At 38.0% G+C, this 21,478-nt stretch overlaps 1 protein-coding gene across 2 annotated transcripts in view; it reads left to right on the plus strand.

Annotated features, from left to right (window-relative positions):
* The first annotated feature begins 10,835 nt into the window (after positions 1–10,835).
* The window catches only part of LOC145984458 (von Willebrand factor D and EGF domain-containing protein-like), a 243,675-nt gene continuing 233,032 nt past the window's right edge, over positions 10,836–21,478 (plus strand). The window contains exon 1 of one of the 2 annotated variants that reach the window (XM_083118119.1): positions 10,836–10,879. The gene's annotated coding sequence lies outside the window, so the exon portion shown is untranslated. Of the gene's footprint in view, positions 10,880–17,358; positions 17,436–21,478 lie in introns of those variants that run through there. The other variant, XM_083118117.1, reaches the window with a different exon arrangement.

Below are 21,478 nucleotides of genomic sequence, written 5' to 3' on the forward strand. Positions count from 1 at the left end.
ATTTAAGAATTAGATAGTTTGTGTACTCTTTGATTTTTTAACATCGTATTTGTCCTTCTCGAATATTGGCAGCGATAACGATAAAACCAATGAGAGAACATCGCTAACACTCAAGCAATTGTCGGTACTCGAATGAGGAACTAAAAAACATAAAAGAAACATAGCCTAACGCTTCTTTAGATTTTGACTCTAAAAATTAATTTGTCATACCTGTTAGACCTATTCCGAAATATAGTGACACGGTTTATAGAGGCTAACAATTGTACACATTAGATGTTTGTATGCCAACAATCAAGAACAATCTCTCAGTAACTGAATACGTCCACCGACAGCAGATTTCGAAGCAAGTATGGCGACTCAGGATTGGTCACTTATTTATTACCAAATGATCAGTGGCCACTGTTATCCAGGCATATCTTCAGCTGCCCCCCCCCCCACCCTCTCCTTGATTTTACAACACATCATAATACTAAAGTAACCTTGCGATCTACCCGAACTAGAAAATTCACTTGAAGATTGCATTTGCCCCAATGGAAGTTTCTTGATGGAAAATGTGAACTTCTACTTTTTAAGTTTTCGGTCGAAATGCATCTACCGTACTACAAAAATCTAAGGAGGCTACAGGGGGCTGAGACCTGTTTTGGGAGAGCTTCAACCCTCCTAGCCCACCCTATAGCGCCGTCCCTGCCTGGCGGACTTCAAAGGAAATCTGAAAACCAAAGCAGCGAATCCCTACTGGAAAAATTCCACGCTATACTTGATTTGCAGATATCTGACTGCGATTCTTTTCGCTTAGGGATCTTAAAACCAGATTTTCTTCAAAACCAAAGGTAAGTTGAACAAGATACAGTCTCATCTTTTAGGATGCGACTGGGTGTGGAAAGAAATACTATCTTGCCCAGTGATTTATCCACACCCCCTTAACACCCCCTCCAACACCCTCCCAAATTTTGGTGAACACCCTCCCAAGCAGAAAAGTGGAATACCCCCCAGGGGGGGTGTAAATATGGATGTTTATATCAACAATAGAATAACAATACTTCAACATTAACAGAAATAAATCATTTGTAGCTGAAGAAGCATAGTCCAATGGACCTTTCGGTCAACTAAAACCAAATTGTCAAGGAAGGAGGGTGGAATGTGCAGCATGGCCATTTCCTGGAAACAGCAGCTCCCTTGACAAGGTTTCGGTCAGCTCTAGGGAAGGAACACTGCCACCTGGAAAATGTCAAACTGACTTCTCGCCCTCCTTCCAGGGAGCACATTCCGCTCACAGTGTTGACAGTTCAGCGTTTGAATACCTTATATATTTCTTAAATACGTTACAGATTCGTAAATTCAATTATTCAAGCCCTGAGTCAATGAAATTGACATTTTGTTCCATTTTCCTTTCGATTCTTGCATGTGAAAAATGTACGATAAAAGTAAGGGAAGAAATTCAAAGATACAGGTTTGACTCCTTGTAGTGAATTCTGTTACTATGGTTAGCAACACTATTTTCTGTAACTGGGAGAGATGAATGATTTTAGAGTGGTAGAGAAAAGAACAGTCAAATGCCTTTGGCCTTGGGTCAGTCTCCGTTCGTGTGTTGTCGTTCTGTTTAGTGCATAACAATGTTTGAAACTTTACTGCAAAACTGTCTGAAGAAGATAGAGAAAATGAAAAAACAGACAGAAGGAAACCGAAAGTGGCGAGTAGAAAATCAGTGACACTATATGTAGGTATAATTTCTTCCAACCGTTATTCATAAAGTACCAATATAAAATTTACTGACAGAGTATTCGATATAAAATGGCAAGTATTTCATGAAGAACCTAAATGATTCATTCACATCTATGACCATTTTTGTGGCTCCAAGAGTTCTTACCTTTGTAAAAGAAATTATATACTATTAGAAAGAGAGTTGTAAAAGGGGGAGGGTCCACGTGTGATGCTTGCCTGGGCGCTAAGTACAAATGGGGTGCCGAACAAGCAAAACATATAAAAATAGAAAAGCGTTAACGTCGTGGTGCCCTGTGAAATTACTGGCACCCTATTAAATTAAAGTTATTGTCAGTTTCCAAAGATATAGCTTTAGTAAAAAATGTATTTCTCTTTGTATCTAATCGGTTCCCTGACATAATGAACTGTTTAATTTTATTCAGAGGAAGCAAAGGAAGTGTAAGCAGGCCCGTAGCTAGAGGGGGGAAGGGGTCAACTGCCCCCCTGAGAGCCTGCTTTGCCCCCTGTGAAAAATACAGAACACCTGGAATTCTCACTAATCTTTACAATTACTCTAGCAACATAACAAAGACACTTATTGATTTTGTGATTTATGAAGGTGTGGGGGATTCAGTATAATGTCGTATCAGGATTGGGGGGACAAAAATTTCCTTTTTAGTAATAGTGATTCATGTGGTAAAGAGAGGGAGTGGATATTTGATTTTTGTTACTTAGCGTTGCTTTTCTGCCACTTATAGCTAATCGCAACAATGAATGATGACGTGAAATTGATGAAGAGACACTCGTAATCAGTTCTGCAACCACAGGGCGGCAGGGGGCAATGTCCCCCCCACCATCCCGACCTTGGGCGGAAGTCCATTCTCTAAGAATAGTAGGACAATTGGATACTCATGATGGAATTAGTTTTTACGAGTTCCTTGCATTTTTCTTCGAGACGGCCAAGGGCACTTGCAAGGGGCAATTGCTCCCCTCGCAATTTCAAATTTTATACAAATAAAAATACATTTCGTAAAATTTTCCTTTATTATCTTCTATTCTTATAGTCCAAGTTCAGAGCCATAGCTATGGGGTGGTGGGAGTCGGCCCTGGGAGCCAAACGATCTATATGAAAAAAAAGATGTTAAAGATAATGCCATGGCGCCCCGTAAAATTATTTGCGCCCTATTAAAACAATTTCTTTCTATGAAACTTAATATGAAATATTAATGATGACACTGTAATCCAAGAAGTCATTGAACAATCAAGGTATTCCTATTTGTTTGGCAGGTTTGATTGATTGATTGATTTGGTGTTTCAAGTCCACTTTATGCACAGTAAGGCTAATTGGGACTGGACCTACAGTTTAAAGTTGGATCCGAACCACTATGTGCCTCCACCGGGTATCAAACCTGGGACCCCTTGATTACAAGGTGATGACGCTACCACTGCGCCATCGGGGAGGCCCTATTTTTTGGCAGGTGTCAAAACATGTATTCAACTATAATATAATACAATTCACACAATATTTTGCAAAATGGTGAACGTAACTAGTAGGCAACCATTGTCTGTAGTGATGCAAGAGTCTCCCCTTTGAAGTATGACCGTGGTAGAGTAAGGGACCACGTTTTAATGTTTTAGCAAGTACAAAAAATGTATTACAATTTTTTTACACAATTCATCAAGTGTAGATAATATGTAACCATTATTATTTAATTAATTCGATTTGTCTCGTTAGATTCCCCTGTGCGGAAAAATCTTGCATACTGGAAACTAGAGGAAATCATTATGAAGCATGATTTATAAAGGGCTCGCTTAATCAGTTCTGCAGAGAGGCCCATTAATCGTCTATTAACATTATCAACCTGTAAATATCAAGTAGATACAGTCCCTATTAGCCTATTTATGTTAAACTTTATATTCTTTCGCAATCTGGAAAGGTCATTATCGAAAAAATGCCATTTGATGTTGCTCGAAGTTGTTTTCTTGTCCGTTACAGTTTCAAGATATCATCCCATTTCTGTTACTTATCTCTTTTGGGGGAGGGGTCAAGTACCTCTGTGTACCCTGCTATATCTGTCAATGCGACACAATATATTAAAAATTTGCCCCCTCTAGGATTGACTTTGCTCCCCCCCCCCCTACAAAGAATTCTTGGCTACAGGCCTGAGTGTAAGGAATTAAACATAAAATAAATTTAATTTACATTAAGTCCCAAATTTATATCTGACCATAGGCGCACCAGTGAGGGCACGACGGCGCTTGCCACTGCCTGCTGGAAAACGTGGAGAGAGAAAATTTGTTTCGTTCATTGTGCTCTTTGTGTGTTGGATAGTGAAATAAATGCTATTCAATTTTTAAATAATTGAAAATAAAGCATTGCCTCAATTTAGAAGTGAAAAATTCCTTGCCTTCCTTTTGCAGTTAACATGCCATGCGTTTATTTGCACATGTTATTTCATTTTTTAAGGCAAAGAGCCACGTGACTCCTAATTCCCTAGAGTCTCTCATTTAGTATTTGAAAGATAAACTCTCAAAAGCACCAAGCATATTTTCCAAAGTTTTGTAAGGGTATAATGCATATGCATATTATTAATTAAACATACCGACAGTATCCCATGATGTTTACTCTTTACAATCTTGCTTTGCTCGTTCGGCGTCCTCTTTACCTCACCACATGCCCCCTGCCCCCTCCTGTTTTAACAGTTACAAGATATGCATGTATAATTTTAATAGTTCTATGTAGCGAGTGAGTTCCAAATTCTGCTGGTGTTTTCAAATCTCTGTTTAAACGATGATTCAAAAACTGAAATAAAGTAATGAAACTCGATATATGTATTTAGAGCATGGCCATGAAGACGTTAAAATATAGTGGGAAGTTGGGAGGCACGTTTGATAGATACCTGATATTGCTTTTGAATGAAATCGGTCAAGGAATTTCATATTGAAGTCTTCAACGAACGAGCAAAGCAAGATTGTAAAGAGTAAACATCCTGGGATACTGTCGCTATGTTTAACTAATAATATGCATAATCAGTTTGCAAAGAAATAGTTCTAAAAATTTCCTTGCTCGCTTCTCTGGCAGTGTCATAATTTATTTAAGTCATATTATATCTGTATTTATTACTACTACCTCAGACAGGCAAGTGCGCGCACACCCATGCAATGCAATCTCACTGATATTTCAATTGGACAGCCCCAAGTTGAACTCCGAGTTACACCTACGGCAAGAACGATACAAATACAGTTAAAATATTGCGCAAGTGTTCCTAATTTCTTTATAACTAGCTTAAGAATTGCATGAAATGATTCCTGGTAATAATATGTTAAAATTTTGTGTTTTTTAATGTCATTCCTTGTGTTTTGTCTAACGATTGATTAAATCAAGTACTGAACATTATCGAAACGTTAAACTGAAATGTTAACATTAATCTATTTTCCATCTTTTTTCTTCTGAAATGTTACGTTACGTCTAGAAACATCCATGAACAAATTGAATTAGGGTGAACATTTTTAAAACGGTCCAAAATATGCACTTAACTTCCCCAAACTTACACCCCCCAAAATTTTCCAACACCCCCCAAGAGAAAAATCCTGGATAAACCCCTGATCTTGCCCACCCCTTATCTCCCAGGTTTCGATGTCCCTGATGTTCCGATTGACAATAATACTAGTAGCCCAGAGAAGAAAACAGATCTTTTCGAAGTAACACACCATGTTTGGTTAAGCTTTTTTTTGGTAACTAGAAACAAAAAAATAAGTAATTAATTTTTTGCCAAATAATTCTGTAACTCTAAAACAAATGTACACGGTTAGTAAGCAAGTGATACTGGCGAACAATCATTTGAGGTGCTCAGAATACAAGTCGTGTAAGTACGGACAGAAATTAAATATTTACTAAATAGGATTTTAATATATTCGCCTCAATTATATTGTTTCACATGGCTAGTAACATAAGTTCAATGTTGAACTGAATCACCGAAGCATTTGACTGTTGTTTCAGAAATCTTTCCCACCAAATATCTCAAAAACAGCTTCTATTGATTTGTATCACTTGTATTCTAAGTGTCTGATTTGTTTGTCGCCTATTTGACAAATGTTTGGTTATGAGAAACTATTGTAGCACATCTAATAAATAAATCTTAATTTCCAAACGGAGTCTTCAAAACTATCACCACAGGTAAGGTGTTTTCCGCGAATGACTAGAAGGGTGCACGTAGCCACAAGTGCTGACGCGTCCATAAGTTGTTGTTTTTTTCAATTAATACACTTGAACTGACGTTTGTTTTCAAGAGTTCTCGGAGCCTAGCACGTACCCGGTTCAACTTAACTGCCTCTAGTATTTAGTTGATTGATTGTCCCACTTACCATCTTCCTCTTCTTCTGTGTTGATAAACTTCCATCTTACTTCATTCATTTCCAGTGTTATACAATAAGGTGATCCACTTGTTAATGGCATGTAATTAAATAGGAGACAAGCCAGCTGACTGTTCAAGGTCAAAGAAGTAGTCCTTCCCAACACACAACTCCCAGCATCTGCACACACACACAGACATAAAGTAAAGAAAGAGATCTGAGATCATTTGATAACGTCAAGACAAAGATTAATAGTGACAAAGTTCTGTTAGTTCCGCTTATGGGGGACGTTCCTTAATTTTTATATAATTTTGTTCTGGCGACTTACATCTAGAGAGGAAGTGCGAGTGAAAACTGGTTCAAGAACAAACAGTTTCCTCCAGCAGACGAATGATTGGTTTTTTGTCCCCCTTCTGCTGTCTCGTTATTTGCCGGTGAAAGTTCTCGAACTTGTTACAACACATAACTTCACGGTTAATTATAGAGACTTGATCCTGCACTTGTTAGCAATTTCAGAGTTGTTGTGTTGTTGCGATATGAAGGGCTCCACTCGACTTAGTCGGTCCCTGTATCTACCAGGGTAAAATTGGTGAGCTGGATTTTGTTGTGCCATTTCGTTGCAAGATGTTTTCCTCCTTCGTGCTCCTTCAGGCGACATTTCTTCTTTATTGGAAAGTTTGGAAAAGTTTAAACTTATAAAGGCTAATCTGGCTAAAAGTTTGGCAAACTACTCACATAAGCCAATCGGGACTGGACCTACAGTTTAAAGTGGGATCCAAGCTATTGTGCAATTTGCCTCTGCCGAGAATCGAACATGAGACTCATTGATTACAAGGCGACAGCGTTAACCACTACGCCACTTTTTTTTATTAAAGCGTACATTAATGTGAAATTCATTAGACACGTTAACTGAATATGTATTTGGATTTATTTATTTTCCTTATCAGACGACGAAGATAAAATGGTGATTACACGAAAATTACATTCACAAAGGAAGGCCCATATCAGATCAGGAACTTTCGATAATCGACTATTCAATACGGTGGGCCACCTAAGCAGCGAATGAGTATCTAATATTTTCACACACTTCTACTGTCGAACAATAAAAAAGTAAAAATAAGGTAAAAACCTTTCCCTGCGTATTTCAACATGCCACGAAGTCACATAGGGACTCTACACATTCTGAATATTGGTCATTGTGGAAGTGACGTGATCACCAGCTTGTTTCAGCCGTCTTTAACCCCCAGGTACCCATTTATAGGGTGGATAAACCACAGAAACAATTTATGCATGGATATGGTCTGAAAAGTTTGCGTCGGAGATTATCTATCCCGCGAATCAAACCCGGGTCTTCCTCATGGTGGTCAGATGCCAAACCGACTGGCCCCTCGCGGCTCTTGAACAATAAAACGGGAAGGTAAAATGACTTCTTTCTCCACACATTCATGATTGACTTAGGTGACCGAGTGGTTATCACAGCGTACTACGACGCCAGGGGTCCAGTATTCGAATTCCAGTCTGGGCATGCATGAGTGTTGTATGTGAAAGTCCTTCATCAATTTCATAATATCATCATTCATCCTCGTCTTCGCGATTAGCCAAAATTTGCAGGATAAGTGGTGATATGATGAAGCGATATTTAATCTGGCGGATGGAAAGAAACAAATGGGCGATCGCGGTACGAAACGCACTCGACTCGGAGACACACCATGTTGACAGGCCTGTTGTAAGAGCACAGTTTGTCCCTCCATAGTTGCCACGTGAAGGGAATTTTTTCCGAGTTTTAAGTGAAAAGGGAAATTCGATGAAAAATGCCGAAAAATGTAGGTAAATTTGAAGACATCGCTCTCAATATTACTACATATTACATTAGGTTCCAGTTTCACGTACATATTTCCTTGCTGTTACTTCTCATTTCCTCTCCTTTGAATTTAAGCCTATGCTCTGTTGCAGGAATGTGTGGAGAAAGGCTGCACATAACGGTAGAGAAGGGGAGAGAGAAAGTGGGCGGGGCAATGCAGTGGCGGTGCTGCAAAAGGCTGGTAGCTTGGTCGAGTCCTCTCGAGTCACTACTTGCGCAGATACTTGTTTTCGTTCATTTGCTCCACAGATTCCAGGGACATAGCATACATGTATGCTTACATTTCTATTTTTGTTTGTTTTAAGTCCATTTTCACCACTTCGGTTAATAGCATGAGAATGAATGATGAACTAACGAAATGGGTAATGGAACAGACACAATTGTACGTACATGCATACCTGATCAGGGTTCGAACCTGGAATATCTGTCCCGATAGCGAGGAGACTGGCTATGAGTAAGTATGTGATTAATTTGATTTGAATTTTTCATTATACTAAAATGAATAAACGAAAATACTGTTACTATTATCGAGTATTATTTTCATATTTCTTTAGATGTATTGTGCAAAACGGGAAATTGTGCCCCTTGCAAAGAGAAATTGTTTGAATTGAATTGTTGTTTTAAGTCCACTTTATACACAGCAAGGCTAATCGAGACCTACAGTTTAAAGTAGGATCCGAACCTCTGTACCATGTGCCTCCACCGGTTATCGAACTCGTGACCCCTTGATTACAGGCGGCGACGTTACTACTACGCCATCGGGGAGGCTCCCAAAGGGAAATTGTGCTCTCAGATTGTAGCAACACTGCCTCCCTCCCTTGGTTGTAAACTACGTCCCATGATTCTGTGGAGCAACGCCGTGTACAGCGGTAGAGAAGGGGAGAAACGAGTGAGCGGAGCAAAGCAGTGAGTGCTGCTGCAAACGACTGGTAGCTGCAACCGCGTTGTCTGCTCCATGCAATCCCTTTCCGTATCACGCGTTAATTGGTCGAGCGCTCTCGAGTCACTGCTTGCGCAGAGGACTTCTTTTCGTGAGCTTGCTCCACAGACTCCTGGAACAGAGTATAGACGCAAAGAAGAACTCTGTTAATTATTATTGTTAATTATTATGATTAATATCAGATTTGCAATCATGGTACTTCACTTCCACTAATCGCATGCTCTGCATTAATAACACTTGTAAACTTTAAAATATAGACCTATCTGATGTAAGAAATTATTTAAACGCTAGAAACTTCTTCCTTCTACCTTCTTTCATGAAGTAAGCAAGTAAAAGGACTTGACATGTTTTTATTTTTTTTATTTTGCTATTATCACAATATTAAGGAATTTTAATAGTTGATGGTCTTTGGCACGTCTGCCCCTTCAGACCCATTTATGTGTGCCCTCTCTGGACTTCCAACTTCTAGGCTGTAGTCTAGGATAACCTAGTGGTAAATCACCCTGCCGGGGTGTACTACATATAAGAGAGGTTGGCATTTGGGTGTCTTCTCAAAGGGTGTATCAACCCTTACCCCAACTCTTCGAATCGATTTTTAAGACGAAAGCAGCGTGGTCAAGTTCAAATTATAAACAGTGGCAGCGATTCTGGCTTTAATGTCTCTTGCAGAACAGAGTAAGGGGCCCCAATACAAAGTTGCATGGCACAGATTAGGTATATGAGTTTCATAACTTTTACCTGCAGTTGCCAAAACGTAATATCTTATGCGTACAAAAAGCTAACGAGAGTTCAACTAGGAATGAATTCGAGACGAGAAGAGACTGGTCGAAACTCGTCTCGTCTCTTGTTCTAGGAGATCTATCTCGTTCTTAGTGTCATTTCTACAAGTCTCAAAGTGTCTGGTCTCGTTCTCGTGTCAATTTTTTAAATGACTATTTCGGTACTATCCAATAACTATTAGAATGACAATGAAATTCGAATATACGAATTGTTATTATGGTTACATCATAACTACACAGTGATATTATGGAAATAGTTTTTTCACTCGACAAACGAATAGGAATCCGAATCTTGATGAACGGATTCTTTTCGGGTAATCGACTAGATAAGGCCTGGAAAGGTTTCTAAACTTTAGAGAGCTAAAGCCACTCTTGTCTTCATCCCCTAGGTATTGCACCGTGCCATGAAGGCACATAGGGGGTTTGAAGGCAGTGCTCCACACATTCTTGGTCTCATCTCAGCTATACTGGAGGTGATGTGATCAGCACCGCACTCTTCCTCCTACAAAAATAAATACTTTTCATTTTCAGACCTTATTATTGCGAGATGTCAAACTCAAGACATTCACTTGTATTTGCAGGGGAGTAAAGGGGAAATTCCACCAACTGATTTAAAGTATGTACGTACAGTACGTACGTATATCTCCTGGAAGGAAGTATACTCTATCTCGAGTATCTATGGAGTGAACGAACGAAAACAAGTCTCTGGGCAAATAGTGACTCGAGACGGCTCGGCCAATAAACACGTGAGAGGGAACAGGATTGCGTGGAGCGGGGAAATCAACTGCAGTTATCAGCCTTTTCAGCAGCGCGTAGATTACTGCTTCGCTCCGCCCTCTCTCGTCCTATACTTCTCTACCGTTATGCGCAGAATTGTTTCAGAGATTTCCGGGACAGAGTATACCTCACTAGAATACCCCACAGGAAAATTTTCACATCATACATTGCTTGTAAGTTTTCGTGTTCATTCCCGCAGAAAATCCTTACGCAAGCAAGCATCATCAGGATACAACCTGCATGCACAATGGGTGTGTCAGCTTAAGAAATACATGGAATTAATGACACACAAGTCCTGTGCCGACCTCTTAGGTAATTGACGCAGAAATTAATGGTTTCGAGCATCGATGAAGTAAGAAAAAAAATAATAAGAGCCACACAAAGTGAGTTGGCAAAATTACTTAATGTAGTCGCGCGCGGAGTACCGCGAAAGGTTGCCGTGCTGCATCCAGCCAGAGAAGTAAACAGGTAAGTTTTTAGTCAAATTTTGTTTCAAGTCCCTTCTATGCACAGATAGGTTAAGCGGGACTGGACCTACTGTATGAAGTGGGATCCGAACCACTATATGCATCCACTGTGTATCGAATCCAGACCCCATCATTACAAGGCCACTACGCAAAGTGGGAGGCCCGTTAAGGGTTTTTGTAAACGCAAATAAGTTATTGTGTGGAATCTAACCCTGACGAATAAACATAATAACGAATGTACAATCAAACACGACCAGTCCGAGGCTCAGTGGTTACCGTAATGCGCTTCGTCGACAAGGGTTCGAAGTTCGAATCAAGGGTAAGGTGCATGAATGTGTGTTTGTCTTGTCTGTTTCGTTAGCTAATCATTCATTCTCACCCGATTAATCCAGAGAGAGACAATAGTGAAGAAATGGTTGAACCACACATTTCAGAAATGGTTGAGGAATGAATACCCTTGTCTACATATTCCCGTCAAGTGCCAAGAAAGGGCATAGCAAATAAGGATCTCCCCGATGAGGAAACATCGTAGTCTTGGAATCAAGGAGTCCCGGGTTCGATACCCGTAGGAAGCTCACAGCACAGTGCTTCGGATACCACTATGAACTATAGGTCCAGTCCCGAATAAAATTTCTGTTCATAAAGTGGAGTTAAAACAACAAATCAAACAAACCAATACCCCTCCGAAATCACACACTACAGGTATTAGAGTACATCAGGCTTCGAAATGGACCGGAGCGAGCCGGAAGGGCGTTCCGGTTCGTGAATATCTGGAACCTTCCTGTTCCGTCTCAGAAACGGCAAGGACCGTTCTGGTTCTTTTAATTTTTCTGTTACATCTTTCACAACATTTTTACTTTTCAGTGGACCTAATTGAAGGGCTCGGATGTAAAACATGGTAAGTGACATTTGGTCATTTTTGAGTTGCAAAGTAAAATGTGCCATCTTTCAATTTTCGAGTGAAATTGCCATGTCATACAATTTGCATTGGACTCAGTGAAGTCTTCTGCAATTGGTAAACACAACACGAAAACAATTTATCTAAAATACAGCTTCTAATAACCTTTTTTTCTTAATGGACTCAGAAATAACCAAAATGTCACTTACCATGTCTTACACCCGAGCCCTTCAATTGCTAATAATTATTAATTGCATATATTACAGCATTCATATTAGCTTCCCTTCTACGTGGAGATGCGTTGTTGCCGCGAGGAAGCTTAGCAGAGTATGATGGCGTCTATGTTGCCTTCTCTTTTTATGGCTTGTGGTTATCGTGTTCACTGTTTTATTTGTTAATTATTATTATTATTTGTCTTGTCTTGTGAAATCATTTTTTCTCATGGATTAACCCAACAACCAAATTTCAAGTCAGTAAAACAATAAACACAATTCCTGATCATACGCAAAATGACAATAGCCAACCTCCGTGGCGGAGTGGATAGTACAGCGCGCTACGACGCCAGGGGTCTCGGGTTCGAATCCCAGCCTGAGCATGGTGTTCTTTGTGACTGTCCCTTCTTCATATCATCAGCCATCTTCATCTTTGCGATTAGCCAAAACTGACAGAAAAGCAAAGTAAAATAAACCAAATCAATCAAAAGCAAAACAACAATATTGAAATGTTTTTCATTTGCAGAAATTGTTTTTTATAAGTAATATTAAGACAGAGTATTGAGGCTATGTATGTTTAATTCAAAAAAATGTTCTACAGTTTGGCGATGTGACTACCATCGAGGATTTCCGCCTGTTTAAATTTTAAAAACATATTTTATACTATTTGATATTTAAGTTAATGTATTAGTCTTAACTATTATTAATTGTAATACACTAGTAGTTTCACTAATTGTTATTTCGCTCTATGTAACCAGCCCAGGGACAGAAAAAGATAACCATGTTAACGAAAGTAAAGCATTCCATTTTGTGAAATTTTCCATTTCAAGCCCTGGAGTTTACACTAAAAACATTTAGCTATAATGATACCCCAAAACTGCTGGGATTTTGGTTTCATCTACGAAAATGTAGTCTATGCAAATGATATGTCATCCCATGATAGGAAAAACAGGTCTTTCGCCCGTGATCTTCAAAAGTGTGGATATGTATTTCTTAAATATAAAATGTCCAAGGTAGTAAATTGCTGCAAGTATTTCAGCGTAAAACTTCGATATAGTAGCAAAAATGTTTAAGCTTTTTACCCTCAGTTTCCTCCTAAACCAATCATTATATTTTTGAATGTTTGTTAACAGCATTTCACCTCGAATAATGCTCTACAATTGTTGCCAATTTAGTTTCTTACACTTCATAAATATAATCTAAACAGATATTCGAAAGTAACAGCAGAATTTGAAATGCCCACGACAGACGAAAAATCTAATATTCTTCCGCCATTTTGGAGCGGTTCGTCCGATTTTACTCAAATGCAATACAAAATCAGTCACACAAGATATCTACTCGTAGTTAATATGTGCATTTCTGTTTAAGATCTCTAATTTTGCTGGAGCTATCGCGATCACAATATCGCTATGTTGCCCACATGTCGACCCCTGCTCCTCCTACACGACGCACTACATTGCAGAGATTTTATTAGGAACCCATAGCTCTAGTACTGCCCTAAAACTGGGTGCAGTTTAATTTCTTAATCTCCAGATATGTAGTCTACAAAAAATAAGAGCAAAATTTGAATCTTTCGCAGAAAGGGAAGGGTGTAAAATGGACTAAAGTGCCAACACCACCCAAAACTTTTAACTCAATCAATCACAATGAGAACGAGGGATGTTTACATGAAACTGATGATCATACTAGCACAAAGACACACATGTAACTGAGCCGGAACTCATACCGGAACTTTTAGTGGTGAGCTCGTGAGTCGACCACCGAGTCCACTCAACTACAATCCTCTGCGGGGTTGTATGATGTCTTGTATTTTTATCCTTATGCTCACCGACTGCCCTTACGCGTAACATTCTTTTATTATTATTATTTTGTACGGTATAGATTCTAGTCGTCATGGTTTCAGTTCTTGATAGAAAATGTTTAGCTCTGTATTAGACTTAGTGAATTAATTTTAAAATTACGTACTTTATTGTATTGTAAGAACCCTTTTCGTAATTTTGTTAGCATTTACACGCACCTAACGGTCTTTATACTGGTATCACAATTCATATTATTTCACTTTTTAAAGAAATTTCAGCCCATTTATACTTCACAATCTAAACAACCATCATGTCTTTGGCTATGCTAAGATTCCCAAACTGTCTTTTCGTCTTCAATGAACCCATGTAAGTTGGGCAAGCGCAGTAAATTGTTGCGTTGTATGCATACAGGATAGATCTTAATCGAAAGGAGTAGAAAACTCTCATCAGTCCGTCTTTGAGTACGCCATAGATGGTAAACATTGAATTTGATTTGATTTGATTTAGTTTTATTTTACTTCGCGTTTTGTGCCTCTTGGCTAATTTGCGAAGATGGGGATGAGTGATGACATGATGAAATTGATGAATGGACATTCACAAACAACCAAGCCCGACCGGGATTCGAACCCGGGACCCTTGCCGTCGCAGCGCGATGTGCTAACCACTCGGCCACAGGGTCGGGCGGTAAACATTGAAAACCTACTTTAGAGTCCGTAGTTGTTGATTTCTCTCACGCCCACTCTATCCTCCAACCTTTGCTTATATCCAGTGCCGGCAAAAAGGAGAAGGCAGGGTAGCTTTGTCCTTCCCTCTAGCAAAAAGAGAGGGAGGGCAGCATTGGCGGATTTAGCGGGAGGGGTTAGGGGGCACGTGCCCGTCCCTAAAGGGATGACTAAGTACAGTGGACTCTTTTTAATTCGAACGTGGATAATTCAAATAAATTACAAGGGTTAGTTAGCCCTACAGGAACAAGGCTTTACCTCGACAGCGCCTTTGCTGACATGATATTGTTGCCATAGCATCCTATTGCTTTTAGAATCATACCACTGCCATTAAGGAACCTGTGTTCCATAATGTGAAGAGGATACAAACGTACCCTCTGAGAAACTTAAAATGAAGCACTAACGACACAGTAACCGAAGAAAACGTTCATTAAAACAATGGGTTTCTATTTGTTTCTCAAGTGACAAACAATGCACACAATACTTTACAAAATGATCTACATAACCAGTACAATACCTACAGTAGTGCAAAGACCTCCCTTATTGCAAATAGGAACCAAGGTAATAGCCATGCTCAGCAAAGTACAAAAAAAAATCTTCCTGAAGAAATGTAAAATGTTTGAGTTTTTGTTTTACAAAGCTACTTTATGCACAAAAGCTAATCGGTTTTTTTAGTTTGGTTTTGAGTTGGTGTTTTAAGTCCACTTTATGCACAGTAAGGCTAATTGGGACTGGACCTACAGTTTAAAGTGGGATCCGAACCACTTGTGCCTCCACCGGGTATCGAACCCAGTACCCCTTGATTACAAGGCAATGACGCTACCACTGCACCATGGGAGAGGCCCAAGAGAAATGTAAAATGTAACCATATTATTATTATTATTATTTCATTTATTAGATTTTTTTTCAATATCAATCGTGTTATTGAATTCTCATTGGATTTTTTATGTGTAAATATCTATCGCACTGGAAACTACAGGAAAAAGTTATGAATCTCGATTTACACAGGGCCTTCTTAATCAATCGTGTGGCGGGGATGTCACAAATCTGGTATCGTCGCCACAGCTTTTGCTAAAGTGGATAAACGCTATTCGTATATTAACATTACCGACCTGTAATCAAGATGTCTCGTATTCGATTTTCAGTGGCGACAAATTTCAATTTCAAATGGATCCAATAGATCCAGATCCAGGCGTGTGTGTAGGAATTGGTAGAAAAATCACAACTGCTTACTGTGTTAAATTATATGTACGGACACCCTGGATTCGAACCGGCAACACTTGACTTGATAGCGTGCTACGCCAACCACTGCACCACGAGGGCGACTCGTGTCTTTTGCGATGGATAATAATATTAAAAATAATGTTTCTGTTAAATATTAGAGCACAAATAAAGTTTGACATTTTTGTAACGAACAGTCAGTGATATATAGGCGTGCGCAGCCCTAAATATTTGGTGGTACCACCTAATTTTAGTCTACTATAAAACGGTGATTATGGAAAGACACTATATACTGTAAAACAAATTAACAAATTTATTATTTATGGAAATATCTTGTGTGGTTGAAGAGGGGAGAAATTTTGTATTGGATATTGTTGGAGAATTTGACATAACAGTCGACGAGCAAATTTTGCAGATTGGATCCTCACATAGTAATCTCTCCTTTGGCCTTCATGGGGAAAGTATTTTGCCTTTGGGTTTTGTCAAGAATTACAAGCATGGAATGAAAGTTGAATTTTCGACATTGATGTCCTTTTGTGTATTGGTTCCCGAAACACTTGACATAAGAAACATAAAAACACTATCTAAGCCAACGTTCCACGAAGCAAGTAAGTAAAATATTTTCAATATTATTTTCCTAAGAGAGAAACAAACTCCCTAGGAGTTGAATTGGTACTTAAATTAGCATTCCTTTTATAATTAAAACCAAACTATTTTGATGTGGAATAGTGATATCACACATACACCACATTTAATTAATCCCGTGTTCTGTTTAATATGCCAAAAGTAGGTTAATATATCTAGAAATGATAGTGTTTTTCGTGTTACTAAATATTATCGTCATTACTTGCACCATTTTTGTACTAATATTAACAAGTAATAATGATAACAATAAATTCTACTCTTGAAATCGAGCTTATTGAACATTTGCACAGAAATGCATTTCTAAAAATGGTACTGATTACACATAATGTTATATTCTTTAGGTAAGAATGTGTTATGTATCTTGAATGCAGATATTTCATTTTTTAAAAAGAAAGAACGCGCTTTAATTATAAGTTGTAAGAATCGCGTGACGAGCCATAATTGAGAGAAATGCAAGTCACTGGGAAAAAGGAAAAGTGCATTGGGTCAAAAACATTGGAAGATTTCCTCTTTAGTATTTCTTTCAAGTTTCCCGGTCCTTTTTACTCTATTCTATCTTTTTGCAGACCGAAAATCAGTAGGAGGAGCAAGTGTTCTTGTTTTCTCTTTCGCTACGCCCAAACAGTGTTGCCATCCGATGCAGAAAAAATGATCGTTGTATAGCTCTATGATTTATGAAATAACGCAAGGAAGTTCCGGCCATATTCATAATATACCGACAATAAAAAAATCTCTGGATGTGAGCCCTAGGTTGGGGAAAAAGGCGGAACAAGGCCAGAAGCCGACGAAAGATAATCTCGGACACATTAAAATCAAGCGCGGGCCTCGCAAAACAGGTTTGGTGTTAGAAAGTGACAGTTTTATAAAGTTTATTGCTCCGTAGTGATAAAAGAGACTGCTCTTTCTCCTGAGTATTGATACAAGTGTTCATCTCTGGCGGTCTCTAGATGATAGTTCCCGGTGTGCGTGCGTTTGTGGGTGTGTGTGTGTTTGCATTTCCACTTGCTCTTCGCTTCTGAAGAGCGACGCAGTGGTTCATCTTAGTGCTCCGCGGAAACACGTAAGTAGGACTGACATTGAAGAGAAGATTCTGATTACATATAATAATATAATATATATGTTATAATAATTCAAAATAATCAGTATCTTCTCAGTGATAAAAATGGGCGGAGGGGTAGAGGAGAGCAGGAAAAATTTCTGAGGAGGCACAGTCGCATCTAATACACCCCTGTATACCACAATGAAAGAATGTTTGGACTTTAAAATATATATATATTGTTTTTCGTGTTTGCAAGGAGCACATTGGTTGATTGCGGATGTCCGGCCCCTGCCCCCTCTGGGGTCCTCATTTATTACACTGTGCTTGTGTGTGCCATTAGATTTTTCAATATTGAAAACTTCAAGCAGAAAACGTGGAAAGCAGTCAAGTTCCTAATTTCCGTTTTTTCTTAGTTTCAATATTTTAATATTATGGGAGCCTGCAAATATGTTCCGGATTTAAGGTAGAAAATTGATTGTTTGGGATGACATTATTCCAATAAAATCATGCAACAAAGAATTTTCGAGACGGAGAAATTGGGTATGACAGAAAAATGGAAAGACCTTCCTACATTCCTTAAATGTCTGCGCAGGATAAAAAATTGATAGCTTTAATTGTATGATCAATGCTGCCAAATTCTAAAACACATTGGGTGGGTTCAACTCAAAGACTTGGTTTGTAATTTTATGCATGTCATAACTCCTTACCCTCCCTCGCATGGATCATTTACTTTCAAAATATCGATATGACTGCAAAGTCATACAATAATATAAAATTGTCCTGTTTGCTCAATGTAAAAAAATCAGTGCAATTCAGCAATAGCAGCAACCAATGCCAGCAAGTGTCAAGTAACGGCAATAAAAAACGCATGGTTATAAATAAATAAATAAATAAATAAATACGGACATAAACTGCACGTAAAAACATAATGATAAATACACTCATATCGGGTTAAATACGATACGAAGTTTTTGAACATGTGATGAATATAGCGTACAAAATATGTTGTTTCATAATTCACTGTGGGAAAGATTTTTTGAACATGAAAGGAAGTGTTAAACATTCTGTACATTTAGCTTGTACGTACGATCAGTAGTTGAATATGCGTCTGTAATGTAGCAGCTATTGGACGGGAAGCACGTGAATCAGTGATTTCAATAAGTAGTCCACTACGATAACAAGGGTGATGCTGATGATAAAAATTATATTTTCGAGCCCCATGGGCTCATAAAAGTTGGCTCCACTGGCTGTACTTATTTCAAATTCCCTTAAAATTTGTAAATTATAAAAGTCTTGACAGATTAATAACAAAAGAAAATTGTATTTAAGGAAAGAGGGATACCATATTAAAGTGCAAAGAAGAAATTATGTACATTCGTAGCTTCTAAGTTTCACCAAAAATAAATTAAAACGAAATATAATGGACAGCATATAGGAGGTATTGTAAGAATCTTCGTTTAATATCAATTAATTCCTTCCCAATAGTAACAAATTTTTCAGTAACATTTTGCCCTAATCATGGTTACTTGCCTGGTAATTCTTGGCATGAATTAAGTTATATTGAAAGCATATTCTTTTAATATATAGAACATGTAAATAAAACATGAGTTGAGAAATAACTTTCTTATTCAATCCTACATGTTTTGGATTCTTAATCAGTTTCAGATTTCATGGTTTACAATTGGTTATCATCACAGAAAAATAGGGCCTACATTTAAGAATGTTGGCAGATTTAACGGGGACCTCACTCCCCTCGAAAGCAATGGCTTCGTGTTATGAAAAGTGATGTTAACATTGCATCGCAACAACAAGAAAAGTTCAAGCAACATACGTAAAATAGAACAATTCAATAGTATCCTTTTCCACACTGCCAGAGAATAAAAGAGAAAAGTCTAGCACAGATGGGCTAATAGATACTCCCTCTGTCCCATAATTATTGTCCGGTACACTTTTGTTTGTTGTCACAAAATACTTGTCCGATATTCAAACTGTGACATTTGTGTATACAGAAGAAGAAAATGAAACCCGGGAATGAGTCATACAACGTTATTATTCAAGGATCAGTACAAATTGGCCGATCAAGTATCCAAAAGAACATAAATAAAAAGTTACCATTTTGGCATACCGGACTATAATTATGGGACAGAGGGAGTACTTGATCTATTTGAAATTGAGTACACCGTCACTGAAAATAATATGGGACCTCTTGATCGAAGGTAGATAACGTTAACGTTACGATAATAATGTTAATACGCACCACCAAAAACAGTGGCGGCGATATGGGATTTTGGACCTCTTTCAGAACTGAATAACGGGTTTCATAATTCTTTACTGTATTTACACATAAATAAACCAAACAAAAATTCAACATCAACATTGATATGCAAGACAATTGGAATAAATTAAATATTTAATAACAATAAGATGGTTACATTTTACCTACACTGTGAAGAATGCTACATAAATACTAAGGTAGACTTTTTTTGTGCTTCGCTGAAACATGGATCTCATAGACTACTGATGGTGAAAATTGAAAAGTTGAACTATTTTGTTCGTCACCATTCGCTTCCCCATGTTCTCCATAACCTCTCTACCAAGTTTCACTGAAATTCGATGTTTCAAAGGGCTCCAGAGGACTCTGAGTAGGCAACTTTATTTATGGGCACCCAGTATTACGTGCACTGTTAGAATAGAAGTGGTTAATTCAAGAAGGGCGTTTCCCCCTTTTTTTATAGTATTATTTAGAAAACTGAGAACAGAACATTATTGTGCTCAGAAATCAACTCTCCCAACATCTGACTCACAGGTTATAATAGAATAGAGATTATTCTACATATCCCAGAAACGAGATACTAGACGGCATCAGCTTCCAAATTCAGTACGAATTTTGAAATGTGGGATAGAACCTTCTCAGCAACTTGGTAATCGACAAACAAATAGGAACTCCCAGATTAATGAATGATTTTGTCGATTACTGGGTCATTAATGTTTCATATTAATTTTAGTAGAGGGAAATTTTATGTGCTCTTTACATTATGAAGCAAAGGTTCCTTAATGACTGTGGTACAAAACCAATCATTTAAGCCCCCCACCTTTTTATTTCGCCCTCACTTTCTGTACCACCGAATCTGTGAAGCATATCACGGCTATTGAGCAGAAGCCTACAAATATTCGTGTTACGTCAGGGTTTTCCTGTAGCTGATTTCGATTTTTGCCAGTGACAGAATGACTCAGTGTTAATGAATCTAAATAGGATAATCTCGTACTTAAAAGATTTGCTAGAATTAATTGTCAAATACTTAAGAGATTGTGTCTCAAATACTTTCAACGGGCGTCTTTTTTTCAAAACACATAGTGTAATATGAATATAAATTGAATATAATTTAAGTGTATTAGAATTTATTTCATTGAAACTTTGTGTGTGTGTGTGTGTGCGCGCGCGCTTTCAACACATGTCGGCTCCTATTAGAATGATTTCATAATACAGTGCAGTCGCTTCGGAACCTGCGATTATAATATACTTAATTACAACGGCTGTTTCTGTGGCATCATGGGCAGCCTTGGTGCCTTAAACCAGAAAAGACATAAAAATTGCATTGTTATTAGTTGTATTTGATATAATGAAACACGTACGTCTAATTCATGTAATTTAATACAATTTTAATGAAAAGTTGTTTGTATATATTTGCATACTTTGTTAGGTTATATGTCCTTTGCATATTTCGGTTGTATTGAAATAATTAACATTTGAGGACATGTTTCATAGAGATATGAGTAAAATTGACATGCCCGTAGAGGCGATTTATAATAGTGATATTATACTTGCAAAATGTTAGATTTATATCTTCAATATTGTCTTTCATTTAAAATAAGTATTATTTCGTTAATACGATTTTTAATTAGGTTTTTCTTCTTTTTAAGTACTCTTTCTACATGCAACCTACACCTAATCTCTTGTTTTATAATAATAATAATCCTTAATTTACGGGACGAGGTTTAGCAATAGACTGCTCTGCCACCTAAAGACGGGATATAAATTTCCTTTTTTAAATATTACTCGTAGG

The sequence above is a fragment of the Lepisma saccharinum genome, chromosome 2 (genome assembly GCF_977018435.1).
Source record: "Lepisma saccharinum chromosome 2, izLepSacc3.1, whole genome shotgun sequence".
In the NCBI taxonomy this organism is placed as follows: domain Eukaryota; kingdom Metazoa; phylum Arthropoda; class Insecta; order Zygentoma; family Lepismatidae; genus Lepisma; species Lepisma saccharinum.